This window comes from Macaca nemestrina, chromosome 9, assembly GCF_043159975.1.
Source record: "Macaca nemestrina isolate mMacNem1 chromosome 9, mMacNem.hap1, whole genome shotgun sequence".
In the NCBI taxonomy this organism is placed as follows: domain Eukaryota; kingdom Metazoa; phylum Chordata; class Mammalia; order Primates; family Cercopithecidae; genus Macaca; species Macaca nemestrina.
In genome coordinates, this window is record NC_092133.1 from 121,194,864 (window position 1) to 121,213,040 (window position 18,177).

General features: G+C 39.1%; 1 long non-coding RNA gene across 3 annotated transcripts in view; it reads right to left on the reverse strand.

Moving 5' to 3' along the window:
- Positions 1 to 18,177, reverse strand: part of LOC105480037 (uncharacterized) — a 49,582-nt gene that overhangs the window by 26,140 nt on the left and 5,265 nt on the right. Inside the window, exon 4 of one of the 3 annotated variants that reach the window (XR_986251.2) lies at positions 10,385 to 10,414. The exons of 1 other annotated variant lie outside the window; for it this stretch is intronic. This is a non-coding gene — a long non-coding RNA (uncharacterized lncRNA). Of the gene's footprint in view, positions 1 to 10,384; positions 10,415 to 10,730; positions 14,404 to 18,177 lie in introns of those variants that run through there. One more of the 3 variants, XR_986250.2, reaches the window with a different exon arrangement.

The window sequence follows — 18,177 nt, forward strand, 5'->3', positions numbered from 1 at the left end:
AACATTGTCTTTTTTTTTTTTTTTTTTTTTTTTTTTGAGACAGAGTCTCACTGTGTCACCCAGGTTGGAGTGCCGTGGTGCAATCTCGGCTCACTGCAACCTCTACCTCCTGGGTTCAAGCTATTCCTGCCTCAGCCTCCCAAGTAGCTGGGATTACAGGCATGTGCCACCACACCTGGCTAATTTTTGTATTTTTAGTAGAGATGGAGTTTCGCCATGTTGGCCAGGATGGTCTCTAACTCCTGACCTCAAGTGATGCACCAGCCTCGCTCTCCCAAAGTGCTGGGGTTACAGACATGAGTCACCGCACCTGGCCGCTTTGCAGATATTCTTATCACCCTCTTAGAGCATTTATGTAGGTGAAGAGGCCCAGGCTAGCCTCCTTTAAGATGAGAGACAATGTGGAGAGAGAAGCCCAGCTAAGAGTCGGCTCTAATAGCCAGACACATGGTGAGGTTCCAGTCAAGCTGCCATGTGACTGCACCTGAATGAGTGGTCCCAGCAGGACCAGTGGAAGAAACCCTCAGCTGGGCCCAGCCCAAAGAGCTGACTCACTGAAATATTATGCAATAATATGGTGGCTGTTTTAAGCCACTGGGGTTTGGAACAATTTCTTATGTAGCAGTATATAACTAGTGAATACAACTAAAGTACATTTGAATGGCAAACAGAAAACAAATCCAGTGTTGCTGTTTGCAAGAGTTCCAAAAAAAATAATAATACAGGTAATTTGAAAATAAAGGGACAACAACATGCTAGCCAGAAAGCAATATTAAAACAGAAAATAAATTGAAAAGGTAAACATTTCGAAAATAAAGAAAGATATTTTATATTGGTGAAATGTACATCTTACCAGAAAGGTACAAAAGTCATAGACCTTTATACACGTAATGATGTAGTTTCAAAACATGTTAAGTAAAAATTGTTTTAATATAGAAGGAAATATGATAAAACAACTTGGAAGTAAATAAATTTAAAAACAAGTAAAAAATATAGAGGGTTACAGTTACACAATTAATAAACCTAATTGGAGAGTTATGTTTTAAGAAAATCTGTGCCAAACATGTAGGAAAATGCATTAAGTATTCTTATTTATCTTCATTTTTATGTATTATTCCCAACATAAAAAATACGGAGAATCATATCACAACATATACCTGCCAATGAGATCTTTTTTAAAGGTTAACTTTTTTGCATGTTTATTTAGATCTTTTGGCTTTTAGAGAATAAAATGCTACAGATACAATAATCTCTACTATCACATTTACCTCTGTCACTCTCTGAAGGGCACAACTATTCTTATTAAAATGATGAATTTCCCACCCTGTTTTTATTTATTTTTTTACATATATGTGTTTCTGTAATTAATACATAGGTTGATTTTTGTTGTTGTTTTTTGGAGACAGGATCTCTGTCACCCAGGCTGGGGTATAGTGGTGTCATCTTCGCTGCAGCCTTGAGCTCCTGGGCTCAAGGGATCCTCCTGCTTCAGCCTCCCTAGTAGCTGGGACTAGAGGCCCTCACTCCCATGCCTGGCTAATTTTTAAATTTTTTGTAGAGACTGGGTCTCACTCTGTTTCCCACGCTGATCTCAAACTCCTGGCCTTGTGTGATCCTCATGCTTTGACCTCCCCAAGTACTGGGATTATAGGTATGGGCCATGATGCTTGGCCTTATTATGTGCATTTTTAGGATTTACATTGTGTAGGGGAAGGAGGAAAGAAACCTTTTTCTCTACCCTCTTAGTTTCAGCATCTGGGGCCCAGAAAATGAAACTAACATAGAGCATCTTAACAAAGAACAATAAATTTGTAGAGAAGTGAAAAGACAAAAGGAAAAAGGGTTTAGGTTCTTAGGAGTGGCAAGCTACAGGAAGATAAGTATATAGGGGAAATTAATGAAGGATGAGGACTGTTTTATAAGGTTTGTCATGCAGATTCCTGTCTGGGCTGATACTTAGAGTCTAGAGTCATCTCTGGTGACTAAGACTCCTGGGGATTAAGAGTGGTTCTCTTCCTGATAAGGGAGAGGGAGACACCTTAACAAATGGGAATTTATGTTCTGCTTTAAGTCAGATAGGGGAGGGCAGAGAGCTTTATTTTCTTATGTCTACTGTCTCTTCACTACCTTTGGCTCAAAATAATTCTTATGCCACAATGGCATATTTTCAGCTGGCATATCCTGATCCCCTACAACATAAAATTTTAAATTTACATAAATATGTATCTTTCTGCAATGTTTTTAAAATTCAAAATAAAATAGCCATGCTGTATTCACTTGCAAGCATATGATGAAGTTCATTCATTTTTTTAGCTGCTGTAAAGTATTTAATTCAGTGGTCCCATCTCCTACTACTGACGGCTTAGGTTGCTTCTAATTTTTTGCCATTATGTAAGTCTGCAGTGTGTACCTTTGTATACACTTTTGTGGATGTATGTAAAAGCATTCCCAGAAAACTGGAATTGCTAGGTCATAGGTAATACAAACCTTGAGCTTTGCTAGATATTGCCAAACTGTGCTAAGAAGTGGCACCAATGTTATCGCCCTACAATGTAATTACCAATGTATACTCCAATAGTGGCTGAGAGTTCTGATTTCCCTATATCATGACCACCACTTTGTATTGTTAAACTTTTTAAATCTGCGCCAATTTGTGGAAAGTGAAATGGTATGGTTTAGTTTAGAACTGGCCAGGTGAGTAGCTCATGCCTGTAATCCCAGCACTTCCAGAAGCCAAGGCAGAAAGATGGCTTGAGGCCAGGAGTTTGGGACCACCCTGAGTAGCAGTGAGACTCTCTGTAGAAAAACACTTTTTAAAATAAGCCAAGTGTGGTGGCATGCACCTGTAGTCCCAGCTACTTAGGAGGCTGAGGCGGGAGGATCACTTGAGCCCAGGAGTCTGAGACTGCGATGAGCCATGACTATGCTACTGCACTCCAGTCTGGGTGACAGAGTGAAATTCTCACTCAAAAATATAAATAAATACAATAATAGAAACCTAAGTAATAATGGCATTCCCATTGTCATCTGGCATCTAATATTGCAAATGATAAATACACTATCAGTTTACCTGTCATTCTTTTTTGGCACCTTATTATTCTGTTTTAATATTTTGTTTTTGTCTTTGTCATTGTGCAGCTTACAGTAACATCATTTTGTGTTTGTTGTTGTTGTTTTTGAGACAGGGTCTCCATCTGTCACCCAGTCTGGAGTGCAGGAGTGTGATCATAGCTCACTGTAGTCTTGAACTCCTGGTCTCAAGTGGTGTCCCGATTCAGCCTCCTGTGTAGCTGGGACTATAGTCATGTAACACCACACCCAGCTAACTCTTTAAAAAATTATTTTTGTAGAAACAAGGTCTTGTTATATTGTCCAGGTTAGTCTTGCACTCCTGGTCTCAAGCAGTCCTTCTATCTCAGCCTCCCAAAGTGCTGGGATTATAGGTGGTATTGGTTTTTAAATTAATTCTGTTGCAGACTAAGTATCCTTCCTAAATTATATTCTAAATCATTATCTTTTTAAATGCTGTCTCCTGACTTCTGTTTCCAGCAATTTGGTAAACTTGGTGTGCCCATTCAAGTATAGAACCATTTTTAAATGACAGATAAAAATAGGAAAAACATATATACTTCAAAAAATGTTTTGCAGCTTTCTGGAAAGTAAAGGAAAATAACTACAGGCTGAAAAGCACTAGAAATCATGATTTCATAAGCACTCAAGCCAGCATGTAACCTGAGGGCATCTGCAGATCCCTGATGGCCCAGCATCTGAGAGTCAAGTGGAGGAAAGGGTCAGAACGAGCTGCCCACAAAAGCCAGGATCTTCCACTGACAATGACATCAGAAGTAGGTGAATAGAAAAGATACCCACTGAAAAAGACTCTGCCCGTTTTGACCTTGGCTTTGGGTAAATGGAGAGGGGCAAAAAGTCTCTTAATCATTTGTAGCCACAAGTCTGCACTCACCCAGCTTGGGAGACAAATCCACAATATTTGTGAGGCACAAAAAGGCCCAAGCTAAAAATCCTCCCTAGAGGAACTTCCTTTAACCATAGGCCTCAAACAACTCCAACATATAACGTTCCAAAGAACATATTCTCACAATCAAAAATCTCTACACGCAGGAGGAAACAAGCCACAACGAATGAGAGTTATAAAGAAAGATAAAATGTAAATTCAGACACACAAGGAGTACAGAAATCAAATATAGTGCAGAGGAGAATCCTGAAGAGAAGGTAACATTTGGGTAAAGACATGAAGAAGGTGAGAGAGTGAGCCATCCAAGTATCTCAGAAGAGGTGACCTTAGTGGAGAAATCAGAATTCAAAGGGTCTGAAGCAGGAACATGACTGAATGTTCCAGAAACAGCAAGCAATTTGACCTACACTTCTAAAAATATCTTTCTGGATTCTATGTTGAGAATATAGAGGTGAAGGACAAGAGTAAAACCAGGTAAGCCAGATAGATTATGAATTCATGTGAGATATGATGGGTGAATTAGACCAAGGATGTAAGGGATAAAACTGAAATGTAGACAGATTCTTGAAGGTAGGGTAGACAGGATCCAATGATGGATTGAACGTGGTTGAGAAACAGAGAGAGAAATCAAAATCACTTTTCACCTACAATGGGAAAGAAGAAAGATGAAGCATGATTGGGAGAAGGGTAGGGGCTTTTTTTCTGAACAGGTTGTGCTCAGATCACTAAATTGGGAAGTTAAATAGACAGTTGGATATATGAATATGGACTTCAGAAGAGAGGACTTAACTGAAAGTTTCATTTAGGGGCTGACATAAAGATGAAGCTAATGAAAAAAAAATCTCACATTCAAGAAGACCAATGCATCTCTAGAAGAATTAAAAATAGGATCTGGGACATCAGGTTTCAGCTCCAGTACGTACATGGATTGGAACTCATCACTGCCATATACACAATAAGATAAAAAGGTGAAGAAATGGAAAATCAATGACTTTTTTTTTTTTTTTTAACTCTTCAGAGAATTGACGTTGCAGAGCAAATGGGCACCCTGAAATCCGGAGAGAAAGACAAAGACAAATAATCACAGCCAAGATCAGTTTGCTGGGTTTTTGAAAAGGTAAATAAGATTGACAAATCTTTAGCTAGACTAACTAAAAAAGAAAAAGAGAGAAGACTCAAATAAAAAAAATTACAAATGAAAGAGGAGACATTCCAACTAATATCACAAAAATACAAAGTATCATAAAGAAGAACCATAAACAGTTATACAGCAATAAATTGGATCACCTACAAAAAATGGATAAATTTCTAGACACATACAACTTACCAATCATGAAGAAATACAAAATTTGAACAGCCCGGGCGCGGTGGCTCACACCTGTAATCCCAGCACTTTCAGAGGCCAAGGTGGGCATATCACGAGGTCGGGAGGTCGAGACCATCCTAGCTAACACGGTGAAACCCCATCTCTACTAAAAATACAAAAAATTAGCCGGGCATGGTGGCGGGTGCCTGTAGTCCCAGCTACTCAGGAGGCTGAGGCAGGAGAAGGGCGTGAACCCGGAAGGCAGAGCTTGCAGTGAGCAGAGATTGTGCCACTGCACTCCAGCCAGCGTGCCTGGGTGACAGAACAACACTCCGTCTCACAAAACAAACAAACAAACAACAAAAAAAAACCTGAACAGACCAGTAATGAGTAAGGAGATTGAATCGGTGATTAAAAACCTTCCAACGAGTAAAAGCCCAGGAACCATTAGCTTCACTGGTTATTCTACCAAGCATTTACAGGATTAATGCCAATCCTTCTCAAATTCTTCCAAAAAATTCAAGAGGAGGTAATTCTTCCAAACACATTCCATGAGGTCAGCATTACCCTGATATCAAAGCCAGAAAAATACATGACCAAAAAAAAAACAAAACAAAACAGAGCAATATTCCTAAATGAACATAGATGCAAAAATCTTCAACAAAATACCAGCAAACCAAACTCAATAACACATTAAGAGGATCACACACCATGATCAAGTGGGATTTATCACTGAGATGAAAGGATGGCTCAAAATACATAAATCAATAAATGTGATAAACTGTATTAATAGAATGAAGGATAAAAATAATATCATCTCAATAGATGCAGAAAAAGCATTTGACAAAATTCAACATCATTTCATGATAAAAAAAAAAAAAGCTTTCAATAAATTAGGTGTAGAAAGAAGGAACCTCAATACCATAAAGGTAATATATATCAAGCCCACAGCTAACACCATATTTAATGATGAAAAGCTGAAAGCTTTTCTTCTAAGATCAAGAACAAGACAAGAGTACTTCTATTCAATGTAGTATTGGAAATCCTAGTCAGAGCAATTAGGCAAGAAAAAGATATAAAAAGCATCCCTATTGAAAAGGAAGAAGTATAATTATCTCTGTTTGCAGATGGCATGATCTTATATACAGAAACTGCTAAAGATTCTACCAAAAAGTTGTTAGAATAAGCCAATTCAGCAAAGTTGTAGGATAAAAAAATCAGCATACAAAAATCAATTGTTTCTGTATACTAACAAATAAATAAATAATAAAAAATAAAATAAATAAAAATAAAAAGAGATTTGTAGAGCTAATTAAAAAAAAAACCCAATTATACACTGCCTTCAAGAAACACAGTTAAGATAGAAAGACATAGATAGGTTAAAAGTAAAGCAAAGGAGAAGGATATTCCATGCTAACATTAAGCAAAGAATGTTGGAGCAGCTATATTAATTTCAGACAAAACAGATTGCAGAACAAGGAAAATTATTAGATAAATACATTCACATAATCTGAATAGGCCTATATCTATTAAAGGAATTGAATCAATAATTAACAACCTAGCATTAAAAAAAAAGCAACAGACTCAGATAGTTTCACTGGTGAGTTCTACCCAGCATTTAAGGAAGAAATGATACTAATTCTCTACAAGCTTTTCCAGATAATAGAAGAGAGGATACTTCTTAACTCATTCTATGAGACCAACTGTATCCTAATATCAAAATCATGTAAACACCACAAGAAAGAAAATTTATACACTAACATCTCTCATTAATATGGTTGCAAAATTCTCAAAAAATGTTAGAAAATTGAATTCAACAAAGCATAAAAATAATCATACACCATGACTAAGTGAGTTATTTCAGATATAGGATGGTTCAGCATTCAAAACTCAGTTAACCTAAAGCACCACATCATCAGGCTAAAGAAAAAAACCATACAATTGTATCAACTGATATAGCAAAAGCATTTGACAAAGTCCAACACCCTTTCACGTCAAAAACTCTCAACAAACTATGAATAGAGGGGAACTTCCTCAATTCCAAAGAAAGCATTTACCAAAAAACCTACAGCTAACATGATACTTACAGCAAAGAGTTTGCCTCTTATTACTCCCATTCAACATCATACTGGAAGTTGTGGCTGGTGCAATTAAAATAATAGTAATAAAAGGAAACACAAGACATATGATTAGGAAGGAAGAAACCAAACAATCTTTGTTCAAGGCTGGGATCTATTTAGGTAGAAAATTCCAAATACAGAACACTATTAATATGTATAAAAGATATTAATTTACAGGAGAATACAATGTAGAAATTTATATCAATAAAATATGAAAAAGTGGTTACTTTCCTAGAAAAATATATTATCAAAATTGACTCAAGAAGGTGGAAAACTGAACCAATAAATAACCATACCCAGACCCCTGAAATAGACACTATACCTTTAATGAACAGATGACTAATGTTTTATTTAAATAATTCCACAAAGAGAAAAAACATATGTTTTCCAACTTATCTGTTACCGAAACTGTGTAAGAGTTACTGATAAGAATATCACTATAAACCAGTCTCACTGGTGAACATAGCTACAATAAAATGCTAGCAATGAAACCCAGCAGATTCATAATATATTTTCTCATTGGAAGAAAAGACATAGTCTATTGACAAAAGTGGGAGGGAGAAGCAAAATACTTGAAACTTAACAAGAAATGTGTATTACCTATGTGAAGAGAACTATAAAGCTTTACTGAAGGTCATAAAAGGAAACTTTAAAAAAAAGACAAATGTATTATGTTCAGAGATAAAAAGTTTGAGTGTAGAAATATCTTAATTTAGTCTGTAAATCTAATGCAATCTCAATAAGACAAGTTCATTCTCATGTTCATAAGAACGGAAACATGCTTCTTAAGTACAATTTTAAAAATTTGAAAAAATTGTGCAGGAAATTTCACCAACCAGAGAGCAAAATATGAAAATACGGTGATTTTTGCATGAGGTATTAAAAAAAGAATAGGCCGGCTGTGGTGGCTCAGGCCTGTAATCCCAGCACTCTGGGAGGCCGAAGCGGGCAGATCACCTGAGGTCAGGAGTTTGAGACCAGTGTGGCCAACATAGTGAAATCCTATCTCTACTAAAAATACAAAAAAAAAACCAAAATTAGCTGGCTGTGGTGGCACATGCCTGTGATCCCAGCTACTCTGGAGGCTGAGGCAGGAGAATCGCTTGAACCCAGGAAGCAGAGGTTGCAGTGAGCCGAGATCGCCACTGCACTCTAGCCTGGAGGAAGAGCAAGACTCCGTCTCCAAAATAGATCACTGGAATTGGAGAGTCAATAAATATTCCATCTAAATTAAAATTTAAAGTATCTTAAGTATGATCTTTTACATCAGTCTATAGAGAATAGTCTATTAAATATATGGTGCTGTGATATTACCTCATACCAGGAACGAAAATTAACTCCAGAGCAATTAAAGAGCTACACATAAAAAAGATAAAAGCATAGAAATAGTCAAAGAAAGCAAAATATTTTTATAATCTTGGAAAAGGGAGATGGACAATTTTGACCATATAGTAACAGATCTTTAAAATAAATGACCCTTTAACAAAAAAGGCCAGCAGTAGACTGAGATACAACACAGTATATTTTGCAACATATATAACATACAAAGGATTAATATCCAGAACAAAGTCCCACTACATATCAATAAGGAAACAGAAAGACTATAAACAGGCAATTCACAAATTAATAAATACGGTCAATGTAATACATGCTGTGCTGTGCTCCAGTCCTGAAGGATTTATTCCCCCAGCTGCTGAGGGTGTCCATCCTCTCTGGGAATTGCCGTCAGTACAAGGGACTCACCTTGCCCAAAGGCATGCCTCCTAGGGCTGCCCTCATTCAATGACTGGGGATGCAGGGCTACGCTGGCCTCACCACCATGTTCTAAGTTGGACAACTGGAAAGCACCATTCTAGCTTCAAAGATCACCAAGAAGACAGCTGAGGCCTTAGTTGTGACCGAATGGAAGCCCAATTTCTTCCTCTGCCCAGTCCTGCTTCTTTCCCTCCCAACTTGAGTGTTAATCAAGAGAGCACTTCCTCATAACTTCCTGTACCCTAATTTCCATCTCTCTGCCCCCTTTCCGGGACCTGACCTGCAACAGTCAGTGGACATTAAAAGATACCTTGCTGGCCAGGGGTGGTGGCTCACACCTGTAATCCTAGCACTTTGGGAGGCCGAGGTGGGCGGATCACGAGGTCAGCAGTTCAAGACCAGCCTGGTCAACATAGTAAAACCCTATCTCTACTAAAAATACAAAAATTAGCCAGGTGTGGTGGCACACTCCTGTAGTCCCAGCTACTCGGGAGACTAAGGTAGGAGAATCGCTTGAACCTGGGAGGCAGAGGTTGTGGTGAGCCGAGATCATGCCACTGCACTTCAGCCTGGGCAACAGAGCCAGACTCCATTTCAAAAAAAAAAAAAAGATACTCTGCCCCAGTCCTAATAAAATCAAAGGTTCTATTTTGCTTATTAGATTGGCAACATTTTCAAAGGCTGATAATATCCACAGTTAGTGAGGGTGAGAGTAAATGATCATTTTCATACACGGTTAGAAAGTAAATTGGTAAATCATTTTGGAAAGCAATTTTCCATAGCCTCTCAGTTCCACCTTTCAGTACCTATCTACAAGAATTACTGATGCATCTGCATAAAAAGATATATATAAAGCAGTTCATTGAAACTTAATTTTTAATAGAGAAAAACTGCAAACAGTACGCGTGCTGTTTTATCATCTGCTCAACATTTCCTGCTTTGGGGAACCACCTCTTTCCATCTTATTATGAAACGGTGGGACTGTTCATCCCAATAGCTCCTTCCTCCATCTGGGTACAATGGTGAGCACAGAACCCAGCCCTGGCAAATCACAGCATCTCATTTCCCTGGACACAGTGATAGGGCCATGGGTGGGCACCTGATCCCAATAGGGCCAATCTTAGAACTGCTGTAGAACTGACAGACGGATACCGGTGCAGAGAAACTTCCTTTGCAGAGTGCATAGAAACTTCCTCCAAACTTCCTTCTGCAAACTTCTCCTTTGCAGAAGCCAGGGACTCTCAGTGACTGTCTTCCCTGGAATGTGAAGAAAACGTGTGTGTGATGTGGAAGCAATGCACACAGTGAGACTGATCAAGAGCTGGGAACATTGATCTTTAAAGCAATCGTCCAGTCTCTAGATCCAGCAATGTCTGACTCTTCCATTTCAATAAGCCAGCAATTTCCCCAATATTACAAAAACTAGTTTAAAACAAATTTCTAAACCTTGCAACCAAAAGAATATTAATGTGATTTGTTGAACATTAGGGGATTAGTTAAATAACTAATATTACCTGTATACTAGAAGTTGGCTTTTTTTTTTTTCTTCAAGAAAGAGCCAAAGAGTAGTTATTTTAGGGTTTGCAGATCATGTGGTCTATCTCAGCTACTCAGCTCTGCTGCTGAGGTGTGAAAGCAGCTATAGACAATACATAAATGAATGAACGTAACTGCGTTTCTATAAAACTTTATTTACAAAAGCAGACAGGATTTAACCCTCAGGAAATAGTTTGCTGACATGTCCTAGACAATGAAATCATGAAGAAGCTTAAACATCATGTTCTTTATAAATAAAAATGTAATGAAGTAATATTTTGCAACATAAACCCATGGTTTTTGTTTTGCTTTGTTTGAGAAAGGGTCTTGCTCTGTCACCCAGGTTGGAGTACAGTGGTGTTATCATGGCTCACTGCTCACTGCACAGCTCACTGCTCACTGCACAGCTCACTGCTCACTGCACGGCTCACTGCACAGGGTCATCAGGGCTCACTACAGCCTCAACTTCCTGGGCTCAAGTGATCCTTTTGAGTGGCTGGGGCTACAGGTATGTGCCACCATATCTGGCTAATTATTTTATTTTTTCTAGAAACAGGGTCTCTATATGTTGCCCAGGCTGGTCTTGAACTCTTGGCCTCAAGCAGTCTTCCCACCTCACCCTCCCAAAATGTTAGGATTACAGGTGTGAGCCACCAGACACAGTCAACCCATGGGTTTTCATTCTTAGTGACTCCTTTTAAGCTTTCTGCATCAGAACCTCTGCACTTACAGGTACTTTGCCTGGAATATTCTTCCCACAGGTATCTGCATGACCTGCTGCCTTCCAACTTCATGCCATTACCCAAATGTCTCCTCCTCAAGACTTTTACTGGTCGTGCTATCTAAACACCTTCCTTACTTTATGTTTCTCCGTATTTCCCCCATCAAATATACTACACATTTTTTTACTTTGAAAGTTCCATGAGGACAGGTATTTTAATCTGTTTTATTCACTATCACAGTCCTTAAAACAGAGCCTGGCACATAGCAGATGCTCAATAAACATTTGCTAAATGAATGAGTAAAAAGGGTTACATTTATTGGGCACTTACTATGTGCCAGGCACCATTGAAAGTGCTTTCTGTTAATCATAATCCTCACAACACCGTTTATAGCAGCTGCCACTATTATTTCTATTATTTGATGTGTCCCTAGGTAGTGACAATCCCAAGGCCTAATGCCACACAGAAAGGCCAAAGAGCAGAAAATATGAACCCAGAATCCTTGGCTTTTCCATCCAGAATGGGTTCTTGAAACTCACAGTGAAGATAATAGTCTTGGAAGACAAGGTTTTTCCTTGCAAGATCTGACCTTTTAAAAATAAAAATGAACAAAAGCTTTCTGATGAATACTTGCATGGTCAGTGGTGCCTTTTAGAAGGAGAGGTGGGGAACACTCTGGGTGCAGTGGGGAGAGTTTCTGAGAGTTGGACAGTGGCAGAACTGGCCCTGGTGTGGGCCAGGAGGTGTCCCACATCAGAGCAGACCTAGGCCTTGATTACTAGGTATGTCCCAGGAGGCTGAGCTCCGCTGAGAAGAACCAGAGCAGGACCAGAGCATGCAATGTTACTGGCTGATTGGGGTTCCAGAGGAAGGGCTGAGGGCAGCCCAAAGTCCTCATGATCTCTCAGGGAGGCAGAGGCGGCTGAGAGGGGAGGGTAGACCCACAGGGAACTGAAGTCAAGCTGAGAAGTTTCCAGAGCACAGGGACCTCGAGAGAAGAGACCATGGTGTGATGGAGGTTACCTGGGGGAATCTGAGGCAATCAACAGGCCAACGACACATCCACAAAGCCACAACACATAAGCCTCCTACCCGCATCTCAGATTGCTCCTAGTGAGAGGGGACTTGACTTTCATTAAGTATTTCCCTAATAGCGGCTTAGGAAAACTCAGAATTTGACCAAGTTTATCTAGAAGATAGTTGATCAAGTCCTCTACTGTTCAGCTAGCAACTGAGCTAATAGTGAAATGAAGTACAGGATGGATGAAGAAAATTATAATTTCGTATAGATGAGATTTGTGATAATGAGATTTGTCACTGATATGGAATATCTCGAAGGCACAGTGTTGAGTAAAAAGGCAGCAAGTTGTAGAACAATATGTATGGTATATTTCTGTTTATACAAAAAGCTAACATGGCGAGGGGTGATTCAGCCTGTCGTCCTTGCACCTTGGGAGGCTGAAGTGGGAGGATCCCTTGAGCCAGCCTGGACAAAATAGTGAAACGCTGTCTCTATAAAAAATGAAAATTAGCCAGATGTGGTGGTACATACCAGCTATTCAGGAGGCTGATGTGGGAGAATCACAACCCAGGGGAAAAAATAGTAAACAAAACAAAAAAAGTAAGCATATATTAGTGTACATATATGTGTAAATACATAGAAATGACGTGACCCACTCAGATATAAACAGAGGGGAAGGGACTGGAGGCAAAGTGAAGGGATCTGGGAAATGGAAAGCAGGAGTGGAGGAGAGGGAAGAGAGACTTTCCCTTTTTAGTCTATGATGCCATTCTGTGCTGTTTGAGCATTCTTTTCTTTCTTTTTTTTTTTTTTTTTAGACAGGGTCTTGCTCTGTCATATAGGCTGGAGTGGCAGTGGCGTGATCACAGCTAACAGCTCACTGCAGCCTCCAACTCCTGGCTCCAGTGATTCTCCCACCTCAGCCTCCTTAGTAGCTGGAACTATAGGCGCATGCCAGCACACCCAGCTAATTTTTAAATTTTTTTGTAGAGATGGGGTCTCATGATGTTGTCCAGGCTGGTCTCCAATTCTTGGCCATAAGTGATCTTCCAAACTCTACCTTTCAAAGTGTTGAGATTACAGGTGTGATCACCGCACCACATGCTACTCGTATGCTTCTTCCTCCCTCTAAGCACTTACAGCCCTATCTCTATTGTCTTGCTATAGAAGGTACCATATTGCATTAAAGATGGTTGGTTTATGGCTTTATCTTCGCTACTTAATTATGCACCCCTTGAGGGCAAGGGACGAGTCTTACTCATCTTTATGCTCAGAATCTTCTAGGACCTCAACACATATGTGATGAATGAATGAGCAAAAATGGTAATAAACTTACCTCTGATTTCAAGTTAGTCCCTGAGTTCTAGTTTATCAAATTTGTAAATACCAGTACTATGACCTACTTAAAATTTGAATTTGAACACTAAAACGGAAAAAGCCTGAGTTAGTAAAGGAAAAACAGGACTCTTCATTGAAAGTTAGTTGTGAAATCAACTCTCTAAGGAGAAGCCATCCCATAGTTAGGTGACAGCACAAACCAGGGGCATGAATATTGTGAATAATCAAGAGTCCCCTATCTTTAAAATTCAGACCTAGAATTTTATGTAACAAGGATTTCATCTGTAACTTCCTTTTATTGCAACACTCAAATGTTAGCTAGTGCTAAAAGTATGGAAGGGTGTTTTTTTGAAAAGGTGTTTTTCAGAGTCTAAAAATCCCTCAAGCCCAACTCCATCTCTTCTGAGATTTTATGAGACTTGCGAAACTGACTAGGGCCATGTCTGAGGGTGACAAGATGAGCATCAGATTATTAATTGAAAGTAACCGGCACTTTATATCAGGTACTCAAATCCAAAACTATGAGAACTCAGGAGGCTGAAGCAGGAGAATCGCTTGAATCCAGGAGGCAGAGGTTGCAGTAAGCCAAGATTGCACCATTGTACTCCAACCAGGGCGACAGAGCGAGACTGTCTCAAAAAAAAAAGAAAAAAGAAAACTCATGGGGTAGAATTTCATGATGTTTGCACAGGTGACAGGAGAGAGGGTTCCATGGGTTTGCAGACTTCTACGTAACTGGGGTAAAACTGGATAGGCTCCCCAAGTTTGGGAGCACGGGTGTGGGTGACAGATGGATCTAGGAATGCCTTTGCAGTGAGGACCTCCTGAGTGATTGTTCTGGGGCTGCTTCTGCAGGCTACAACCACAAATTTTAGGAACTGAGAATGGTGAGGAGGAAGTGGAAACAGCCTGGGTAGCACCAGGAATCTCTCTGGGACCTCTTGTTCCTCTCACCTACCTCAATTCTTCCTCCTGGGTTGACGAACAGGAACCCCACAGGGTTCACCAGCTCATACCCTCAGCGCTCTGGGAAAGCAAGGCCTTAGTCCCTGGCTAACTCTCAAAACTGTTGTTATGTGTCTTCCATTTGGTTCTCGAGGGCAGTGGAGACCCTGGGAACTGCCCCATCCCTGACCACTGGACACAGCAGCGTGAAGAAGACTGTGATCCTTTTCTTACGTTGATCTCCAGTTACATTTTTTTAGATGCTTTTCAAATATGCACATCAATTATTTTTCTAGGTTTTCTTCAGTGTAGCATCAGTACAGTGTATACTATATTTTAGAATTAAAAACTCCATGAAAGCAGACTTCAGGTGAGATTTCCCTCTAGGTGCCTTCCCATTAAGAGCAGTAGGCACATAAATCAAGAGTGCCCCTTGATTGCAGGAACGTGGAAAGCACAAATAAGGCCAGGTGCGGTGGCTCATCCCTGGAGCGCCAACACTTTGGGAGGCTGAGACAAGAGCATCGCTTGAACCCAGGAGTTCAAGGCTGCAGTGAGCTAAAAAAGGCATAAATGAAGGCATGGCTGAGATCTTCCACTATACACTGCTTTAGGCAGAGAAGCTAGTTTGCATTTTCTCCTTGCTTCCTGCTTCTGGACTTTTCCTTTGCCCAGGACAAAAGCCTCAAGCTAAAATCTTCTGATTCCATTGCTTCTTGGCCTTTTGGCTAAAATCAAGTGTAAAATCTTCGAATTCCTCTGGTCTTGGCATTCAGTGTTGGCTTCAGATCTGAAGGTCACACTAATTTGTCTGGACCTTGCTGATCAACAAAGAATAGAACCTTTCCTCGCCTTAGCCATTTAAAAAACTCTCCTATGGGCTGGGAATTCTTATATTTGGAGGCTGCAACCCTTCAGTGTATCAAACATATGAAAATGCATTCACAGTCCACATTTAATTAAACATTTTTGCTGTAAAATACATTAGAAAAGATTTTTATAATTTTGCTCTAAAAATGTTTAGCTGTGACTTTTTTTTTTTTATAGATTCAGAATCTTAATCCACCCAGACTAGAGTGCTACTGATCACAGTTCACTGCAGCCTCAATCTCCCAGGCTCAAGTGATCTTCCCACCTCAGCCTCTCAAGTAGTTGGGACCACAGGCACACACCACCATGCCTGGATTTTATATATATATACTATATATATATATATATATATATATAAAATATATATAATATAAATATATATCTTATATATATAATATAAATATATATAATATAAATATATATATATATATATATATTTTTTTTTTGTAGAGGCAGGGTCTCCCTATGTTGCCCAGGCTGGTCTCTAACTCCAAGGCTCAAGCAATCCTACCACCTCAGCCTCTTAAAGTGCGGGGATTACAGGCATGAGCCACCATGTCCAGCAAAACATTTAATTTTTGATTGACTGTATACTATCTTTTTTATCAATAATTATGCACACTTGTAACATAAGAAAAGCTAACTCACAAATTGTTTATATATGTAATGACTTTTTAAATACTAAATTCAAATTTAATAAACTTGGCAGTATTATGTTTTGGCAACATTTAGTCAAATGTTATTATTGCTATCACTTTGGTAGTTTTCTTTTGGAATCAAAACTTTTGTTTTCACATCTCAAATTTTTTCTAGGTCCCCGAAAAACTCATAGGGTCTATGCATTGGGAAGACGATGCCCAATAGATAAACAATTTGTAAACTTCCATTTGCATAAGGACTGTTTGTGAACACCGGAGGTTCCCTTTTACCTACATATAGGAAAATGGTCTGTTTACTATAGGCTTAGTTTGCCATTGCCTCAATCATACAGCGACTATTATAAATGGCAAGGAACAAGTGAAAATGCTTGTCTCTTATTGGAATTGGGTTAGTATGTTAAATGACATTATTGTGTTACTTATTTAACTAGGAAAGACAGTTGCATTAAAAACATTATTAAAAAAGTAACACATATGCATCTTACAACATTTGGAAAATGCAGAAATACATTTAAAAAATCGTCCATAACCCTAACTGCACCCCTGATATAGCACTGTCAAAAGTATGCTGTGTTTTCTTTCAGTGTTTTACATGCACACACATTTTATAATATAATTTTTACTTTTTCAAAATTTTTAATCTTTATTTTGTAAAGATAGGGCCTCACTATGTTGCCCAGGCTGGTCTTGAACTCCTGGCCTCAAGAGATCCTTCCACCATGGCCCCCTAAAGTGCGGAGATTATAGGTGTGAGCCACCGTGCCTGGCCTATTGTGTAATATTAAAACCATAGCATATATACAATGTGTATCCTATTTTTTCACTTATATTAATATCATGATTATTTTATGTCATTACACTTTCTGTGAAAATATGTTTATTGGATGCATTATATTCCACCATGTGCTCTCCCAATGTTGAAATTTCCATTTCTATAATAAAGAAACCTTTCATATATATGAAGGTATATATGATCAAGATATAATGTCCTTCACACAGCTTCCTGTCTTCCAGTGGGGGAGGCTAGCTCAAGTTCTCATGCTGCTGCTTGGGGAGTGGAGAAGGTGGGGTGGTCTGGGGAATGGTTAGTCTGTGCATTACCCACTTTTTACTCCATATTCTCCCAGTCCAATCTCCCCAAGTCTGGCTAACCAGATAGGTGCCAACTAACTGGTAGATTCCTGGAGTGGCTGCCACTGTGCAGGAAGTCCCAGCCAGCTACAGAAGCCAGAAGAATCATCATCAATATTTAAATTGGAGTGGAAAACCCCAACTGGCCGGCGCCAAACCACAGCCAGTCCAGGAAGGGTTTGGATAGGTTAGCCAGACCCCTGGAACTCCCAGACAGCAAGCTGTGCTGCATCATGTCAAAAACTTCTCCCCCCAAAAGTAACTCACATGTCACAGTTGAATTTTTGGAGCCCATTGATTGCATTTGTGGCTTACTTATTGCCTTTTGGTGAGATTTGACAGTTTATGCACTTTCAGAATGGTCTTTCAACATAATAATTTTGCAAGGCAAAGCTCAGGGTGACATTGTAGAAGACTGAATGGAATTGTCTCACATCTTGCTCTGATCTCTTCATGAAGCAAAGAAAGGCACAAAGCTTCCAAATAGCACTAAGTCAAAAAAGCTACCAGTTTCCTTTTCTCAAGGAAGAACTGGAATTGGAATTATTCAATCGATAGTATTTTTTTTTTTATTAAAAAGGGTAATATAAAAAAATCAGAGCATCTACCCTATTCAACCTCTACTTTTGGTCTTGTATAACTTAGACAACATAATATTTACACCATACAGTTTTATGATACTAAATAAGGTTGATTACAGTAAATGTAAGCAAAAACAAAACCACAACAGTAAAAAGCATAAACAAGTCAGTATTGGGGGCTGTGCACAGTGGTTCACGCCTGTAATCCCATCACTTT